Raw genomic sequence first — 18,249 nt, 5'->3', positions numbered from 1 at the left:
AGTAGGCATTTCGGGATATACATCTGACTTCGGGTTGACCGGTCATGCCAAAATCGGTTGTAGTCTTGCTCTCTAGGAAGTTTGCGATCTTGAAATGAGCTTTGCCAAAGCTGAGAGGGGTAACTCCTCAGAAAGAACGGAAGTTCCGAGTCTGCGCTTTGAAAGCGATCTTAGAGCTATAATAAAGGTGAAATGTTTGCGCGGTCACACCCCCGAGATACGATACACGTGTACACCAATGGTTTCAAGCCAATGGAAATGTTACAATCAGATGTAAACAGTGGCGATCAAGCAATAAGTCAAATTAATGAGCATCCAAATCACTGTAGAGTTTGTAAAAGAAAATACTAGCTACGAGGCTGCAAAATATCAAAAAGTACTTTTAAGTCTTACAATATTAAACTTCCATAGTATCATCACTAAAAGAAAATTTTCGTATTATAATTTTACTATCTACATATGTATGTGGCACTATTGTGAATTTACTAACTCTGTTTTCATTTCTGAATTGCACAGTACTTGCATTCATATGTAAGAGTGAGTTCCTACACTCGCAGCCTGACAAGTAGAAGGTACGAAACGTGGAGGCAGAACATGACCCACTTTAGTCAGTATATTTCTGTTGATTTGTAATCGCATTATTGCTTAATTGTCGGACGCACTCGTAACCCTACAACCTAACAATAAAACAAAAACAACAATGAAAAGCTAGCAACAACTCGGCAACAGCTTAAGTTTTAATGCAAATATAAAATAAGGGGATGCATATAAACTGCAAGACGTACATACATATGCACATTAGACAGGTTAAAAAAAAAGCTTGATACCAAGTGCTCGGGAATTTCGATGTGTAAACATACTGGTGTACGTTTGGAAACTAAAGGTTTAATTTAACTAAAGCTCGCCCAGGGGTTGAACTTAACTCTCAACAGATAGTTATGAACTTTTTGAGCAGACCTTCGTCGGCTTCTTATTGGTAAGAACGCATATGGTTTTACAATCGGCTTATAATCGATAACAAATAATTACCGTGTACTTAATCGGATTGTTATTGCCGAGTCATCGGCTTTTTATTGGTATCTTATCTGTATGTCATAGAAGGATTGCATATATATCATCGATTTCATATTAAAGTTTTATAGGTACCTGTATCTTCACAAGCCGATGAGTCGCCGTTAACAAATCGAAAACATGCTTATAACAAACTGGTGGCAATCCGATAATAAATCGATAACTTTTCGATTGCTTTTCGATAACAAATCGATACATTTTTGAGAACTAACCCGATAACTTTTCCATAATATGCCGATAACAAATAGGTAACACTTCGGTAACAGTTCTATAAGTTCACTAAAACAAACTGATATCCTTTTTATGATATATCGATAACTTTTCGTAAGTAACTGATATCTTGTTGATAAATGATCGATAACATAGAATGCAGACAGACCCTAAACGAACTTGCATCGCGGTGCGAGACAGCTGTTGTATAGGTCCCAGGTCACAGCGGTGTAGCCGGGTACTGTGCTGCCGATGAACTAGCGAGGAAGGCTACTGAACAGACATAGCTAAGCCAGCTGAAGGAAATTGCTCCAACTTTTGCTGCGTGCGAATACTGGCTCACATCATTTTTGACCAAGAAGGCAAATTCCAGATGAACGCTGGAACCCACATGCGAGGTGTACAAACAAACTTTGCCTCGCATAAATGAGAACAAACAAACTTGGCCTCGCATAAATGAGAACTGAACTACGTTCCTCATTCACCTCAACCGTCTCTCCTTAGGTCCACTTATCGGGATAATAATGGACCAGTGCCTAATGGAAATATACGGCGAACGCATGTGAATTCCAAGCAATGATTTTTGTCAGAGCTGCAGGGACGAAGAGGAGAAAGAAAGCGTCGAAAAAGTACTTCCTCTGTAGATGCCCTGCTCTGGCCAGTATACGTGTGGAATGTCTGAATAAGTATTTCGTCGACTGCTTAGCAGAACTTAGCTCTGCGGAAATCGAAAATATTCTACGCTACATCAGAAGGACAAATAGGTTAAAATTCTTACACATCTAAAGGAGGAAGGACTGTAGCCCACACAGTGGTATCACAATGGGCCAGCCGGCCTAAGTGTGTCCTCACATTGCTGGGGTGCAACCACTTTAACCTAACCTAACCTAACGATCGGTAACTTTTCGATAACTATACGATAAAAAATTAGTAACTAATCGATAACATGTTAACATATCGATAATTTATCTATTATAAATCAAAAACTTTTCGCTAGCGAACTTACTTTGATAAAAAATCGACTTAATTTAATTTTATTTTGTTTTTATTTTATCTTATTTTTCTTTAGTTGTAATTTAATTTAACTTATTTCATTTTATTTTACATAACTTTATTTTAATTTAATTTAATTTTATTTTATTTTCTTTGTTATTTTATTTGTTAAATTTTTTTGTTCTTTTTTTATTTCATTTTATATATTTTTTTATTTTATTTTATTATTTTTTTTAATTTTACTTTATTTTATTTTAATTTATATTATTTTAATTTATTATATTTCCTTTTATTTTGTTTTATTTCATTTTATTATATTTCCTTTTATTTTGTTTTATTTCATTTTATTTTATTTTATTTTATTATATTTTCTTTTATTTTATTTTACTTTATTTTATTTTATTATATTTCCTTTTATTGTGTTTTATTTTATCTTATTTTATTTTATTTTATTTTATTTTATTTTATTTTATTTTATTTTATTTTATTTTATTTTATTTTAACAATTTTTGTTGTTATATCGGCCTACTGATTTGTAAGATCGCGGGTTCTAATCGAGCTCAAGGCCTAACAATAATTTTTATACTCAGTTGAGCAGAGCTCACAGAGTATATTAAATTTGATTGGATAACGGTTGGTTGTACAGGTATAAAGGAATCGAGATATATCAAAATCATCAGGATCGAAAAAAAATTTGATTGAGCCATGTCCGTCCGTCCGTCCGTCCATCGGTTAACACGATAACTTGAGTAACTTTTGAGGTATCTTGATGAAATTTGGTATGTAGGTTCCTGAGCACTCATCTCAGATCGCTATTTAAAATGAACACTATCGGACTATAACCACGCCCACTTTTTCGATATCGAAAATTTCGAAAAACCGAAAAAGTGCGATAATTCATTACCAAAGACGGACAAAGCGATGAAACTTGGTAGGTGAGTTGAACTTATGACGCGGAATAGAAAATCAGTAAAATTTTGAACAATCGGCGTGGCACCGCCCACTTTTAAAAGAAGGTAATTTAAAAATTTTGCAAACTGTAATTTGGCAGTCGTTGAAGATATCATGATGAAATTTGGCAGGAACGTTACTCCTATTACTATATGTATGCTTAATAAAAATTAGCAAAATCGGGGAACGACCACGCCCACTTAAAAAAAAAACAATTTTTTTAAGTCAAATTTTAACAAAAAATTTAAGTAAATTATGGCACCATTCAACTCCAGTAATGATATGGTGCAACAAATGCAAAAATAAAAGAAAATTTCAAAATGGGCGTGGCTCCGCCCTTTTTCATTTAATTTGTCCAGGATACTTTTAATGCCATAAGTCGAACAAACATTTACCAATCTTTGTGAAATTTGGTAGGGGCTTAGATTCTGGGACGATAACTTATTTCTGTAAAAAAGGGCGAAATCGGTTGAAGCCACGCCCAGTTTTTATACACAGTCGACAGTCTGTCCTTCCGAACTCACTTTTTATTGGTATATAAAGTTGCCGAAATCCGACTATGACCACGCCCACTTTTTCGATATCGAAAATTACGAAAAATGAAAAAAATGCCATAACTCTATACCAAATACGAAAAAAGGGAGGAAACATGGTAATTGGATTGGTTTATTGACGCAAAATATAACTTTAGAAAAAAACTTTGTACAATGGGTGTGACACCTACCATATTAAGTAGAATAAAATGAAAAAGTTTTGCAGGGCGAAATAAAAACCCTGGAAATCTCGGCAGGAATACTGTTCGTGGTATTATATATTTAAATAAATTAGCGGTATCCAACAGATGATGTTCTGGGTCACCCTGGTTCACATTTTGGTCGATATATGGAAAACGCCTTCACATATACAACTACCACCACTCCCTTTTAAAACTCTCATTAATACCTTTAATTTGATACCCATATCGTACAAACACATTCTAGAGTCACCCCTGGTCCACCTTTATGGCGATTTTTCGAAACGGCGTCCACCTATAGAACTAAGGCCCACTCCCTTTTAAAATACTCATTAACAAAACTCTACTTTTTTATATGTACATATATTATATATTCTTACTTACCAATATTTGATTTCCTTAAAAATAGATTTCAAAAACATATCCAAGCACTAACCGCAAAATAAACTGGAACGAAAAATTTTAAATGGGTAATTCCAGCCTATAGTATAAGGGATTGTTGTGACAAGCACTCCTCAAGTCGTTGGTATCTCTCTTCGATATTTTCAGTGGCCCTGCGTATGGATACACGTTGACGCAAATCCTAAACGCTGCGTATGTTCCTCTAAAGATTCGTTAGCTAACCGTTGCGCCTTGCCCAAATGGTTTAGCTCCCTGGCAACATTAAAAGAATAACATTTTTCTTCACTTACAGTTTTTGTTATATTTTCCAAGCATCTCGATTTTGCAACACGTATCTTCATGCGCCGAATTATTATTATTAATTTCAAAAATTTTTTAGTTATACACTATGAAAGTCGCACAATTTTATTACTTTCCAAAAACTTGTAAATTTCACGAATGACAGCTATCAGTTAGTTTAGTTAAAGGTCAACCTACTTCCCTAAGCGCCATCTGTTGGTAAGTAGTTAAATGGTTAGAAGTCGTTTTCAAATTGAACATATGCCTCTAGTGTTCAAGGGTAGTAAATTACCATGGTGAGATATCTTTTTGCTATGGTGAGAAATCTTTCTAATAGCACTCTGTGAGAAATTGCATTTATTCATTTCATATTTGCCAAAAATATGCATTTAAATATATTTTGCTAGAATTTGCCACGGTGCCTAAATATTGCATTTCAATTTTATAAGCGTGTGTGAAATTAAGAAAATTAAGTCGAACCATGTGTAAGATTTTTTACGAAGATTTTTAACTTGAATGCTTTCCTTTAATATGAGTAAGTAGAGTATTATTTCATCTAACTACCCCAACCCTAAATGATAACCCTACTCAAAAATTTCCCTATTGTAATGCGGATGATGTTTGATACCCATATCGGCATATCTCATGCAATTTGTTTATAATTTCGAATAGGTGGCAACCTTGTGAAACATTCTGAGTGGCAACATCTAGGTGGAAAGTCTTAGAAGGTGATACATTATCTCTGTGCGAAATTTCATTTAAATGGGTTGAGTCGTTCCTGAGATCGTTCGGCTATACAAACATACAAATATACAAGAATTGCTCGTTTAAAGTTATAAGATATGTTGCAAGTAATTTTATATACTTACATACATTTGTGATTTTATTAAGAGAGACATTTCTCCTTTCTATTTTACAGAGCTGCGATAAATGCATTTACTAAAACATTTTGAAAGAAGTTACAAAATACCATACACATATGTAAAGAAACAGGTCCTTTCTTCTACTTCATGATGACTGCATTTATTTGAACAATATTGGAAAAATGAAAAAACTATAAAAAGCGCTATTATACGCCAATAACAGGGAGAACACATCAAATCGGAAGAAAGGTGAGTGAGTCATTTTGTTATATGGAATTAATTTGTTTTTCTTTTCAGAGCTATTTAGTTCTGAAAATACAAATTTAAAACACTCGATGATTGAAGAACTGTATTTTGTAGTAAGAAAAGTAAAGTCCTCTCTCGGCTGACTCGAGACTTACACGAGAAATCGTTGTTATTCCGGTATAACTCTGTCAGCACGTTCCATGTTCACTAACCACGATTTCTGGACTTTTTCTGGACTAAGTCGGGATCATTTAGGGACCCTTCCGGGATATTTTCTGGTTGGTGTTCGGGATCCACCCGGATGCCCGTCAGGGTCATTTCGGAACTTTTTCGGGACTATTACGGGATCATTTAAGAACCCTTCGGGGATCATTTCTGTGTGGTTCTCTGGCTCCATCTAGGATCGGGTTGTTGTCATTTCGAGACTATGCCGGGATAATTTGGAGACCCTTCCGGGAGCATTTCTGAATGGTTTTTGGGATCCATCCGGGATGCCGTCGGGGTCATTTCGTGGCTTTTTTGGATAATTTTGGGACCCGATCAGGTTATCAGCTCATTTAGTCCTTTTTTTTACTCTATTACTAAAATAAAATACATTAGACAGAAATAATTTTTAAACAGATAACTTGATAAGCAGGCTAGCGTGAATAGCGCATATATTTTATTTTCTCCTTGCGGACGGGGCCGCGAGTAGAGGCTAGTTATACATAAAAACTTCACCTGCGATTCATACATATGTATGTATGGGCACATATAGCATAAAGAAAGAAGTACTACTTAATATTCATAATGATTATTTTCGTTTCGCTTTTTGGAAATGCACACACATTTACACATGTTTTGGCTGATTGAATAGCTAAAATAATTGATGCGTGCTTAGCGCAGTCTATCCATGCAAGCGCACTAACACATACTTACCTGCCTATAAAAAAAAACACAAAAATTTCATTGCAGCTTATTAAAAGTCACGCAACTTCATTCAACTATTGGTGTAATGTGTTGCATTCAAAATTTTTCTTTAATTTGTAAAAACGATCAATGCATTTTAACTACGCTGCTTGACACATACATATATACATATACGTATAAATATTAATTAATATATTATATAAGTATGTTTAAGCATTAGGCTCGGTCAGAATGATATAATATTCCAGAAATTAAATATGTCGTAATAGTATCGTAGTAACTATCTTGAAATGATACCCAAAATTATACCAAAATATATCTCTAATATGATCCTTATAACATCCTGTAAGGATTCCGAAAACATCTCAAAATAGTCACGATATCACCCTGCATCCAATTTTGTAATGGTTCAAAAACAGTTCCAGGATGATTAGGTGAGAATCCCTACATTATCCTCATAAGAAACTCGAAACAATTTAAAATTGGTCCCAGGATAATTCTGATGTAGCACCGACATGATCACAAAAACTATTCCGACATTCCGAAGTTAGCCCTAAAATGAAGCTGAAGTGATCCCTAAAGCATCCTAAGATGGTACCAATTACAATTTAGAAATAGCGCTGCTTACCCCGGAATAGTTTTGATGTTATACTGAAAACAACTAATTAAATAGTTTCTAAAACAATGTCGAAATAATCTTGAGATAATCCCAGAACCCTTAAACATCCCGTGAAATTATAACCAAATAGTACAGGAATAATCCTGAAATTATCTCGAGAACAATCCCAAATGAGTCCGGGGATAGTCCCAAAACCATGCACACTCGGGCAATAAACTTACAAAGAGTCATACTTTTTGAAAAAAAAAAAAAATCTTGCTATTAGATCAATCCGTCCAGCCGTTCTAATATGATTGATTCCCAAAAATTATTAAAATAATAAAAGATTTACTATCCCCTGTGGCGTGTAACATCATAGTGTCCAAAAAAATTGGAACTCTACATGAAAATAAAAGATGTATATTGGAACCATTTTCTGTCATCCCTTGTCAAATTTGGTTTCGAGACAAACCGGTTTCGGCGTTGTGCCATTATCAGTGCCGATTTTCATTCTGATCTGTTGTTGTTGCTTGTCATGTATTTAAAGTTCGTAGGTACATGAGCAAGTATTGCCCAAAATTGATGCTTGTGTATATTTATGTGCTGTATGTTCATTCAAAACCGAGGGTGGTTTTTACTGATCGATTTGTGTGACTGACTGAGGCAGGTAAAAGTCAGTAATTCTAGTCGTTTGACATTCTTTTTCTTTATTGTTCTACCGTGGAATATTTTCTGTTTGTAGATTTCCATGTTTCCGAGTACGTTGAAACGTCGACCTTTCGCTTTTATGTGAATAAACCCTAACTGCTTTATTGATGTTTGCTGGGGAACATTCATTTTCGACCACGTCATTCGCGTAGTTAGACTCTGGTATAATGTTTGGATTCCCTGTTTTTTTGTTATAATATCTAATGTGTTCTCTGAACCTCGTTCTTATTTGCTGTCCTGTTTGTCCTATGTAACTTTGTTTGCATCCGCAGGTTAGCTTGTATACGCCGTGGCTGCTAAACGGATCCTCTGTGTTAGTTTTAGTTCTTAGTTTTCGCCCTAGATTTTTTGATGTTTTGAACGCTGTGTTAATGTTGTATTTTTTTAAAAAGTTTACCAATTTATATGTTGATTTTCCAGTATACATATGTCATAGTCGTCCAGTGTTATTATTTTCCTTTTCACTATTTCTTTTTGGTTCTCCATGCATCCTTCTGGGCTTATCTACTAGTGCTTTTTTATATCCGTTGTTTGCAGCAATGTTATATATTACCTCAAGCTCTCTCTTATATGCTTCTTGTGTAAGAGGTGTTCTTTCAAGTATATGTACCAAGTGCCTTAATGCTGCATTTTTATGCTGTCGGGGGGTAATTTGAGGTATAATGTATTATTGTGTCGGTGGCCGTTGGCTGTCTATATATGTCGTAGTTAAATCTTTTCGCAACTTTATCAATATTTATCGTGAGGTCTAGATAGATTCCTACGTCTTTTTGGTTTCCATTGTGAATTTTATATTCATCTGCTGCTTGTTGAGGTACTCCAGTACAAGCTCTTCGTTATTAGTAGTTAAAACGCATATTATGTCATCCACGTATATAGCATAAAATGACACACCTAATTTGGACTTCAGCTCTTGTATGTATGTTTCTTCCAGATTTTGCATGAAAATTCCATTAAAACAGCTGATGTGGGGCTTCCCATTCCAAGACCGTTTGTTTTTCTATATACATATTTTATTGTTGAATTCAAAATAGTTTTAACATAAAGTGGTTCTTAGCGTATTTGTGATTTGCATATTTTTGACTTTGTTTTTTGTATTATGAACTATTGTTCAGCTAACTATGTCCAAAGCCTCCGATAGTGGTTAGGTTAGGTTGAACTAGCCGGTCCATGAGGACCTCACATAGACTGAATAAGTCCGTAGTGTTACCAGAAGTTTGTTTTAACGACCAAACAGTAAACCCTATCAAAAACCAGGACCTATGTTATAAAATAATTTAGTCCTCTTGGCAAATACTAGAAGCTTCCTAGGACTTAAGCCAATTGCTACTTCTAGATCTGTCAGCTGTATCACTCCTAATAGCTGAAGTCTTAGCCTGGCAAGCGCAGGGCACGAGCACAGAACGTGCTCGACGTTTCCTCCTCCAGCCCGCACTTCCTACATCTGCTGTCACTGACCAAGCCTAATTTAAAGGCATGTGACTCCAGAAGGCAGTGTCCAGTCAGAATACCCGTCATGAGTCTACAGTCCTCTCTTTTTAATGATAGAAGCAACTTTGTTAGTCTAAGGCTGTAAGACCTACACAGCCCGCGCTTGAACCGACGGCTTTCCTGCTTGTTCCATCATGTGCACCTCTCGCCTTCGCTTAACCTCGCCCAGTCTAATTGGGACGTCTCGGGAGCAAGCTTCAAGGGATGCGCCCTTTTTAGCTAGTTCATCCCCTTTTTCATTCTCATCTATTCCCATATGCCCAGGGGCCCAATATAGATGTATGCTTCTCCCTGTCCCGATTCTCTCCAGGGACTGCTTACACTCTGACATGCATTTAGATGCTGTGCTATGCGAGATTATTGCCTTAATTTCTGCTTGACTGTCAATATAAAAGTTAACACGGTTGCAGCTTAAGCTATTCTCTTCCAGGGTTTCTACTGCTTTGGTTACGGCTAATATTTCCGCTTGGAAAACGCTACAGTAATCTGGCAGCCTGTAAGATCTGTTTATTTCCGGATCAGCACAGTATACCGCAGACCCTACTCCTTCCACTACTTTGGAACCATCTGCGTTCACATGTATTGCCTCGTCCGCCATTTGAGCACCCTTGCGCCAACCGTCCACCTCCATTGTGACCTGAAGATCTCCCTCGAATCGCAGATAGGGAATCTGGTAGTCCGTTCGTCTTGTGATTGACGACGCTATGGCCGTATGGTCGGCGCTCAAGCTGCCCCGAGGCACCGAGCCTGGTTGCAGTTGTTAACGTTATGTTCTTTGCTACCAAGTTTACAGGTGGAATGTGCAGAATGGCATGCAGTGCAGCCGCCGGGGTTGTTTTCAGCGCTCCCGTTATGATAAGCATTGATAGTCTGCATATCCCCTCTAATTTCTTGAGGTAGGTTGTTTTTTGTGTGGCTTTCCACCAAACAAGAACTCCATATAATAGAATAGGGCTTACAATCGCCGTAAAAACCCAATCAGAAAGAGAGAGCGATAAGCCCCACGTACACCCCAGCTTTCTATTACATGCATAAAGTGCCGTTGAAGCCTTCTTCACCCTCTCCTCCACGTTGAGCTTCCATGACAGCTTACTGTCTAGGATGATTCCTAGATATTTTGTGCAAGGTTTCTCTTGTAGGGTCACCCCTCCTAACTTAGGCCAATTTTCGACCTTGTATCTCTTTGTAAACAAGACCACATCCGTTTTCTCCGCGTTGACTTTCAAACCGACATTAGGTGCCCAGAAATGAATATCCCGAAGCGCCGGATCCATCAAAGAGCTAATCGTTGGAAGGCACTTTCCACTTATGACAATTGCAACATCGTCTGCGTAAGCCGTAAGTTTTACGGGTCCCTCATCGAATCGCATGAGCACTTGTTGACGACCAGCGTCCACAGCAGAGGTGAAAGCACCCCTCCCTGCGATATGCCCCTGTCCACTGATTTCATGACATCGTACAATCTCCATTGTGATGTAATGTTCCTGCAATTTAACATGCAGCCGATTCATCTGGTTAAGGCTGGATGTACTTTAATGTAACTAAGACCATCCATAATCGCCCATTTATAAACATTATTGAAAGCCCCAGCAATGTCTAAGAAGACTCCTAGCGCATATTCCTTATATTCCAGGGTTTTATCTATGTGGTGTCTACCGACTTGCCTTTGGTTTACGCATGCTGTGTTATGAAGAGCAGATTTTCATTCACGTTGGACTTTATGTACACATCTATCAGCCTCTCAAAGGTTTTGAACAGAAATTATGTTAAGCTAATTAGTCTATAGTCTTTAGGATACACGTGACAGATCTTTCCCGCCTTTGGTAGGAAAGCTACACGAACAGTTCTCCAAGAGTGCGGTACATGATTCAGTCTTATGCACCCATCGAATATTATTTTAAGCCATTCCACGACCGCTCTACTTGAAACTTGTAGCATGGCCGGGAATATACCATCTGGGCCCGGTGATTTAAACTTAGAAAATGCCTTCACTGCCCATTCGATCTTGGTATCAGTCACCGAGCCCGGCACTACTCGCTCCGTGATGGAAGTGTGAGTGCTGCCTGCTGGCTCTTCTAAACCATCTCCCGATGCGAAATGTGTATCGAAAAGCACCTGAAGGGATTGCTCATTATTACGTGACCATTTCCCGTTCTCTTTCTTTATTAGTCTCTGGACTATGTTTCCCCTTGCTAGGCCTTTTTTCAACCCTACTGTTTCGCTGGAGCACTCTATGTCCGTACAGAAACTTTTCCATTTCGCTTGGCCCTGGAAATTTCACGCTTGTAGATCCTTGTACTCGTTTCGACACGCTTCATTTTCCGCGGTCTCTGCTAGCTTAAACATTTCTTTTACCTGTCTTCTTAGAAGACTCAGCACATTACTCCACCATGGCGGCTTTGCTTTTCCTCTGAATCTTCTTAGAGGGCCAGCTTTGTTATACGCATTCATAAGCGTCCTTGTTAGGAATTCATTAGACTCCTCCAGTTCCTCCACATTGGCAACCTCTTTGGGTTGTCCCAGTTTTGTTTGTACCTGTTTCTGGAATTTAGTCCAGTTCGTTGACATAGGGTTTCTAAGGCTTCTTCCCTTCTCAACCCTCTTTAGGGGATGCTGAAACTTATATACGCATGGTCGGAGAAGGACGATCTACCAAGAACCATCGAATCATAAATTGATATATCACGTTCGGAGCTCAATGTAATATATCAAGAACATTGCTGGATGTTGGACCAATGTATGTAGGGACATTTCCCCTGTTGACAATCTAAATTGGTTTGCAGGATGTAACAAAATAGATATTCTCCTCTCTCGTTCGTATATGCTCCTTTTTGTTGTTGTTGTTGTTGTAGCGATAAGGACACTCCCCGAAGACCTTGGGGAGTGTTATCGGGTTGATGGTCCTTTGCCGAATGCAGATCCGGTACGTTCCGGTACCCAGCCCGACCATCTCGGGAACGATTTGTTATGACCACATGCGACCTTCCGGGCCATCCCACCATCCCACTCCCTAGATCCATGAGGAGTTCGGGGTCACCAAAGCCTCGGCTGTTAATGAAACAGGATTAGCCACGGATAGGTGAGGTTGACAATTGGGTTTGGAGAAGCTATGTATTGCGCTGGCAACCTGAAAGGGCTGAGCTACACAAACCCCTTGAATCCGGCATTTTAGTCGCCTGTTACGACAGGCATACCTACCGCGGTTATATTCTAACGCCCTAACCCACTGGGGCGTATCTGCTCCTCCCCACGCATTGTGGTGCGCATTTGCATCCGCGCCTATGACCAACCGTCCTTTTCTCCCTTCGTCCTGTACTATCCTCTTGCACTCCATCGGTGGAACCTCTGCACCATGGACCATGTAGCAGGATGCCAGGATAAATGCCTGCTTATTCTTTTGCTCAACGGTCACCACAGCGAGGTCCTCAGTAGTGTAATTAGGCAGCATATATTCCTTTACCATTACTACAGCTCGCACCCGTCCTTCCATTTGCGCGTAGTAAACACCAAATCCTCGCGCGCTAAGTTCAGAAACATTTCCTCCCGATGAGGTCGACGGCTCCTGCATCAGCGTCACGTCAAACGAACCCTCCTCAAGGGTTCGGAGAAGTTATCTCGACGCCAATTTACTGTGTTGGAGGTTTATCTGTAGGACTCGCATCACCATTGGGCTGTTTGTCCCCCTCAAGCACCTTTGTTGTGACGTCGTCGTCCTCGCCTTGCCCTTTTCGTTTAGAGTATTCGAGGCTCCCTTCAGTCTGTGGTAACTGTTGTGCCGGGTGTACCTCTGTGCGACTCGCAGAACCATTTGGTTGTTGGTCCTCTTCTAACACCTTCGTCATGACGTCGGCTACCTCTACCTGTCTTTTTTCCCTTAGGCTTTTGAGGTCCCCTTCGACATCGCCCACTTCTAGCGTGTTAGGATTTTTATCCTCGGGACTTCTTTTTCTGAGTCGCGTGTAAATTTTGCCTGTACCAAAGGACAGTGTACCATCTGACTTCATCACGCATGGTATCCACGCCTTAACTCTTGGTACCGTGGGGATTTGCGCTTTATCCACCACCTCAAACCGCGCGTTCGTGCCTTGCCTGTGGAGGTTTGGAACCACTTCCTCCAGCCCCCGCAAGCTCGCGGTGTTGTCACACGCTATCATCTTCACACCATTAGACCACCCCCCCCCCCTCCCCCGCAATCAAAGTTTGGAAGGGGCTTACTTGGTTGTTCCCGCATGATCTTAAGTATTATGCTAATAACCTCCCTTTCTACAGATTTCCACCCGAGAGGACTGCTACGATCAACCAGCGCCACAGTCAGTGACTGCTTTGCCACATCACTCATCTTCTCGGGAAAAGCCGGAGTCTTAGTGTTATCACCCTTTGGCACCTCCGAGAAAGCCGAAGTCTTAGCGTTAACTCCCTTTAGCACCTCCGAGAAAGCCGGAGTCTTATCGTTATCTCCCTTTGGCTTATCTCCTACTTCCCGTAGTTGGAACTTCCCTCTGACTCGCAGCTTTCGAGGTAGTTGCTACCTCGCTATTTGGGCCCATCTGTCTTACAGCTTTGGGCCTACTTGTCTAGTCGATGCGACTGCTCTGCCTCGCGGTTCTGAGACTGGGTCCTTTCTGCCTCCTGAAAGCAGGCTTGTCGCCTGCCGCCGAACGTTGCCTCTTCATTCTGCCATTCGACGCTTCTTCCTCCTCGTACCGGTTGCAGAACCGAGGGTTTCTCGCAGCAAACCTTTTGAGCTGCCTTCGGCCTACTTCTACCGCCCCATGGGCCCTTTCCAAGCTCTCGATCTCCACCTCTGTTCTGTCGACTACTGCTCCGAGGCGTTTGGACAATTCTTAATGCTGCACGGTATTGTGAGAGAGCTCTTTTACTTCCTCTGCTCCGTACCCTTCTCCACTCATCTACGACGTTTTCATTTGTATGCTTTTCTAACACGGAGTTCATTGAGTCTGCACTACTCTCGCTCCCCGAGTCCGACGCATCGCTTAATGCGTATTTGTCGTCCTTGGCTTGCGACTCAGTCCCCCTCTTATCATCGTCTTTATTACAATGACAAGGCGGGCTCAGCGGTCCAGTATTATATACGGGGAAAGAACCGTCCTCCACAGTAGCGCCCCTTACTGTGGTAAGGCCATCAATACTTCCCGAGGTGGCACGGTATCGGGAAGGTTCCATTCGAATACAGCCGAATTTATCCCCTGGCTGCAAATCGTCCAATATACACGGTCCGCATAACACCCTGGATTAGGGGGTTTGCAGTTCTTGGTCACCGACATCCCACCGGCCTCCTATGAGGCGAAACGGCGTAGATGCCAGTCCTAAACAGCTCCGCCTCATATTCGGGCGTTATGGAGTTCGGCTAAGCCCCCACACCAACGACAAAGTGCCTACCCTAGTGAGGGGATAGTGGTATTCATGGGTATAAATGTTTTATGTCAAAAGATACCAATTTTCTGTTCTTTGTTAGCTCTACGGTCTCAAGTTTCTCTATTATTTCTGTTGTGTTAGCTATTGCATATTCGTTCCTTAGCTCCAGAGTATCTTTCAATATCGTTTTTAAATATTTGAACAGTTTGTAACATGGGGCCGATTTAAAATTAATGATTGGCCTTATTGGAGTATCCGGTTTATGGATTTTTGGTAGCGCAATTAGTGGAGGAGCCGAAGGGTTCATTTGTAGCAATCTATGTGCCATGTTAGAATTTACTATATTTGTTGCATTTTTTATAGCAACTTTGATTTGTTTCTGGTATTCATCATCATAGGTTAAAGAAATCGCTCGAAATGGAGTTGCCTCATCTCCTTACCGAGCTGGTGATGTTGTTCCATGTCATTTGGCAGAGCCTTATTAGTTTTGAAGGGAACTTATATTCAGACATAGCGGCAAGCGAGCAACTTCTTTTCGCGCTGTCAAAGGCTGATTTGAAGTGAACAAAAATATTGTGAGTTTCGATTCTTTTATGGTGAGTTTTCTCCAGAATACGGCGCATTGTGAAGATATGGCCGATGCACAGTGGCGCCTCTGCCGTTAAAGCATGGCAAAAACCATGAAAGCGTTCGCTAAATCTAAAAATTATAGTTTACCAGGTAGAGCCGCGCAAAGTTGACCAATTTTCAACATTGGGAAAATTTTTAAATTTTTCTTCTTTTTCGTTCTATTTAAATTGGTTTTGTGAGTAAAGAGGGCGGCCGGTTGTCGTTTTCTTGTATAGCTATTAAAGATAAGACGGGACTTCGTTGAGGCTATTATGAGAGAATTAGCGAGTGAAATAAGCATTAAAGAAAAGGAAGGCCTGGAAGAAAAAATTGGTTTACAATACATTATGATAGAAAGAAAGTGTGAGGATGTCTATCGTAACAATTCAAAATTTCTAAGTAAGCATGAAAAGTGGCTAGCTGACAAAACTTTTTTGGACGAAGAAACGCCTAGCACGTCAACCAATCCAACTAGAGGGAGACCAACAAAACCCATAGAAGAGTGTTCTACCTACACAAGGAAAAGGAAGCTGTCTGATACCACAAAAGCTATGGCCACGACTCATCTTTCAGAAGCACTGGCTATTAAATATAAAAACGATGAAGAAAACGTGAAGTCTCATATAACAAAAGCAGTTGCGGTAGCAAATCCAGTGCGACTGATGGGGATCAAAAACAGCATTCCCACACCACCAAATGCGCTACCTAGGAAATACACTCCCGAAGAAGATTTGGCGCTGTTTATAGATCTCGGTTTAACGAAGAAAAAATATATTATATGCGTAAGTCCTTACTGCAACGTAATGCCGATATTTTACCTGGATACAAAAAAAATACTCAAGCCAAGAAAGAAGCATTTCCTCTAAGTCCCAAAATAACCGAAGTATCAGCTGAAATTGAGCTACAGAACCTAATGGATCATACGTCTACATGACTCCTTCAAAGTTTTACTGAAGAAAAGTTGAAATCACTGCCAAAGGAGCTAGCCTTGATAACTAAGTGGGTCTGTGATGGATCATCAGGACAAAGCGCAAATCAACAAAGAATAAATGTAGACGATGACCAAATTACAGGTAGTAATATGTTTATGGCTTCTGTTGTTCCATTACGACTAAAAGATGAAGTTTCAGAATATTGGAAAAATCCACGTCCGTCATCAACTATATTGTGCCGCCCGGTTTATTTAAATACGAGAGGGAGTCTTCGGAACACATAAAAGCTACAGTGAGTGATATAAAAATTCAAATTGCCAAATTAGAACCAACAATAATTTAAATTGAAGAGGGGAATGTTATTACAATAAAGCATGATTTTCTTCTAACAATGGTCGATGGAAAAGTTTTGAACTTAATAACAAATACGACATCTACAATGAAATGTCCAATTTGTAAGAAGAGCAAAAAGGATTTTAAACTCCTCAAGAACAAAAAACATGTAAAATTTTACGATGAATTTTGAAGCACCTTGTTACTGTGGCACCAAAAAAGGGAATTTGAGTTTTATAAGAGTATTGCCATTTAAAAGAAACAATACGTCTATCGATTTTGGTAGTTATTGATTACGTGACTACTTAGATACAACTTTTTATCATAAGTGGAAAGTGCCACGCTATCTTATCAAAATCATTAGTTTATCTTATTTAATGGTTAAATACGACATTGTAAGACAAATATCATTTTATTTTTTTTATTTTTTACTAAAAACATTTTGTTTTTGCATTTTTTTGAAGCATTTTTTTGAGCTTTCACAAAATAAAACTTCAAATAATTAGCTTTCATTTGCATTTTGAATTTTTTAAATATCTTCATTGGTTCAAAAGTTATGATTTTTGCAAAGAAAAAACTCAAAAGGCGCCACTGTGCGATGGTAGAAGCCGTACTGATAAGGTCCAATCAGTTCGTTGGCTTTAGGCTTCAGTCTTTCCCACAGTATGCTAGATATAAATTTACATGTAATATTAAGCAGGCTGATTCCACGCTAATTGGCGGAATCCTCTTTCCTATGGATTGAGCAGCGCATACTAAAAATTTCAATCTGGAGGAATGTGCACATCCCACAATATTACGTTATATAATTAAAAAAAATTTGATTTTTTTTAATGGCTCCTCTTTAGTAAATCGCGAAAAAATTTGAGCTCCGCCAAATGGCTTAATGACTTCTAGAGACGAAATTTTCTCAGTGAGTATAGCTTCAAAACAGTATATCAGTAATTGAAATCAAAGGTCGTAGAGAAAAGTTATAAAATTTTTTTTCCTGGAACGTTTTTAACTTTTTTCATGATACATTCATATATCTGTAGATGAGAGGTAAACAGTCGTATGTCCAAAAAAATGCCCATAAATAAGCACAACAAGTAAATTCTCTACCTGAATAATAAATGGAGATACAACATTTTCAAATTAAAATGTACAGACAGTTAAAAATATCTGAGTTAAGATCTTTGGCCAGAGCTTCACGAAGACAGAGTAAATTTTAAAAATGATAAAAACTACACTTGGGCCCAAAAGTGGAGTCAACACTGTTTGCCCCTCAGCTAAATGTGTACACTGAAAGAAAACGACTGGTAAAATCAACCGAAATACGGGTCAATTCAACCGAAATTTCTGACCATTTTTATTCATCGCAACAAGATATTGAATCAACTGCGCACAAATCGTTGATTCGTAATTCACCGTTTTTGTAGTCAAAGAAACAAAAAAATTGTTTCATTATACTTTACCCATAGTTTTGTTAAATTAACAATTATTACTGTCGCTCTAAGAATACCAATCAAAACTTTTAATATGAAAGGAATTTTTGTTCTTTTGAAA

At 39.0% G+C, this 18,249-nt stretch overlaps 1 protein-coding gene across 9 annotated transcripts in view; it reads left to right on the top strand.

Annotated features, from left to right (window-relative positions):
* Positions 1-18,249, top strand: part of Oatp74D (Organic anion transporting polypeptide 74D) — a 263,055-nt gene that overhangs the window by 179,951 nt on the left and 64,855 nt on the right. For all 9 annotated transcript variants that reach the window (XM_067789207.1, XM_067789211.1, XM_067789205.1 and 6 more), the window contains one exon: positions 5,559-5,751. The gene's annotated coding sequence lies outside the window, so the exon portion shown is untranslated. The remainder of the gene's footprint in view (positions 1-5,558; positions 5,752-18,249) is intronic.

This window comes from Eurosta solidaginis, chromosome 5, assembly GCF_040869045.1.
Source record: "Eurosta solidaginis isolate ZX-2024a chromosome 5, ASM4086904v1, whole genome shotgun sequence".
Classification (NCBI taxonomy): domain Eukaryota; kingdom Metazoa; phylum Arthropoda; class Insecta; order Diptera; family Tephritidae; genus Eurosta; species Eurosta solidaginis.
Note: the sequence above shows the minus strand (reverse complement) of the source record. Positions and strands in the feature narration are given on the sequence as shown.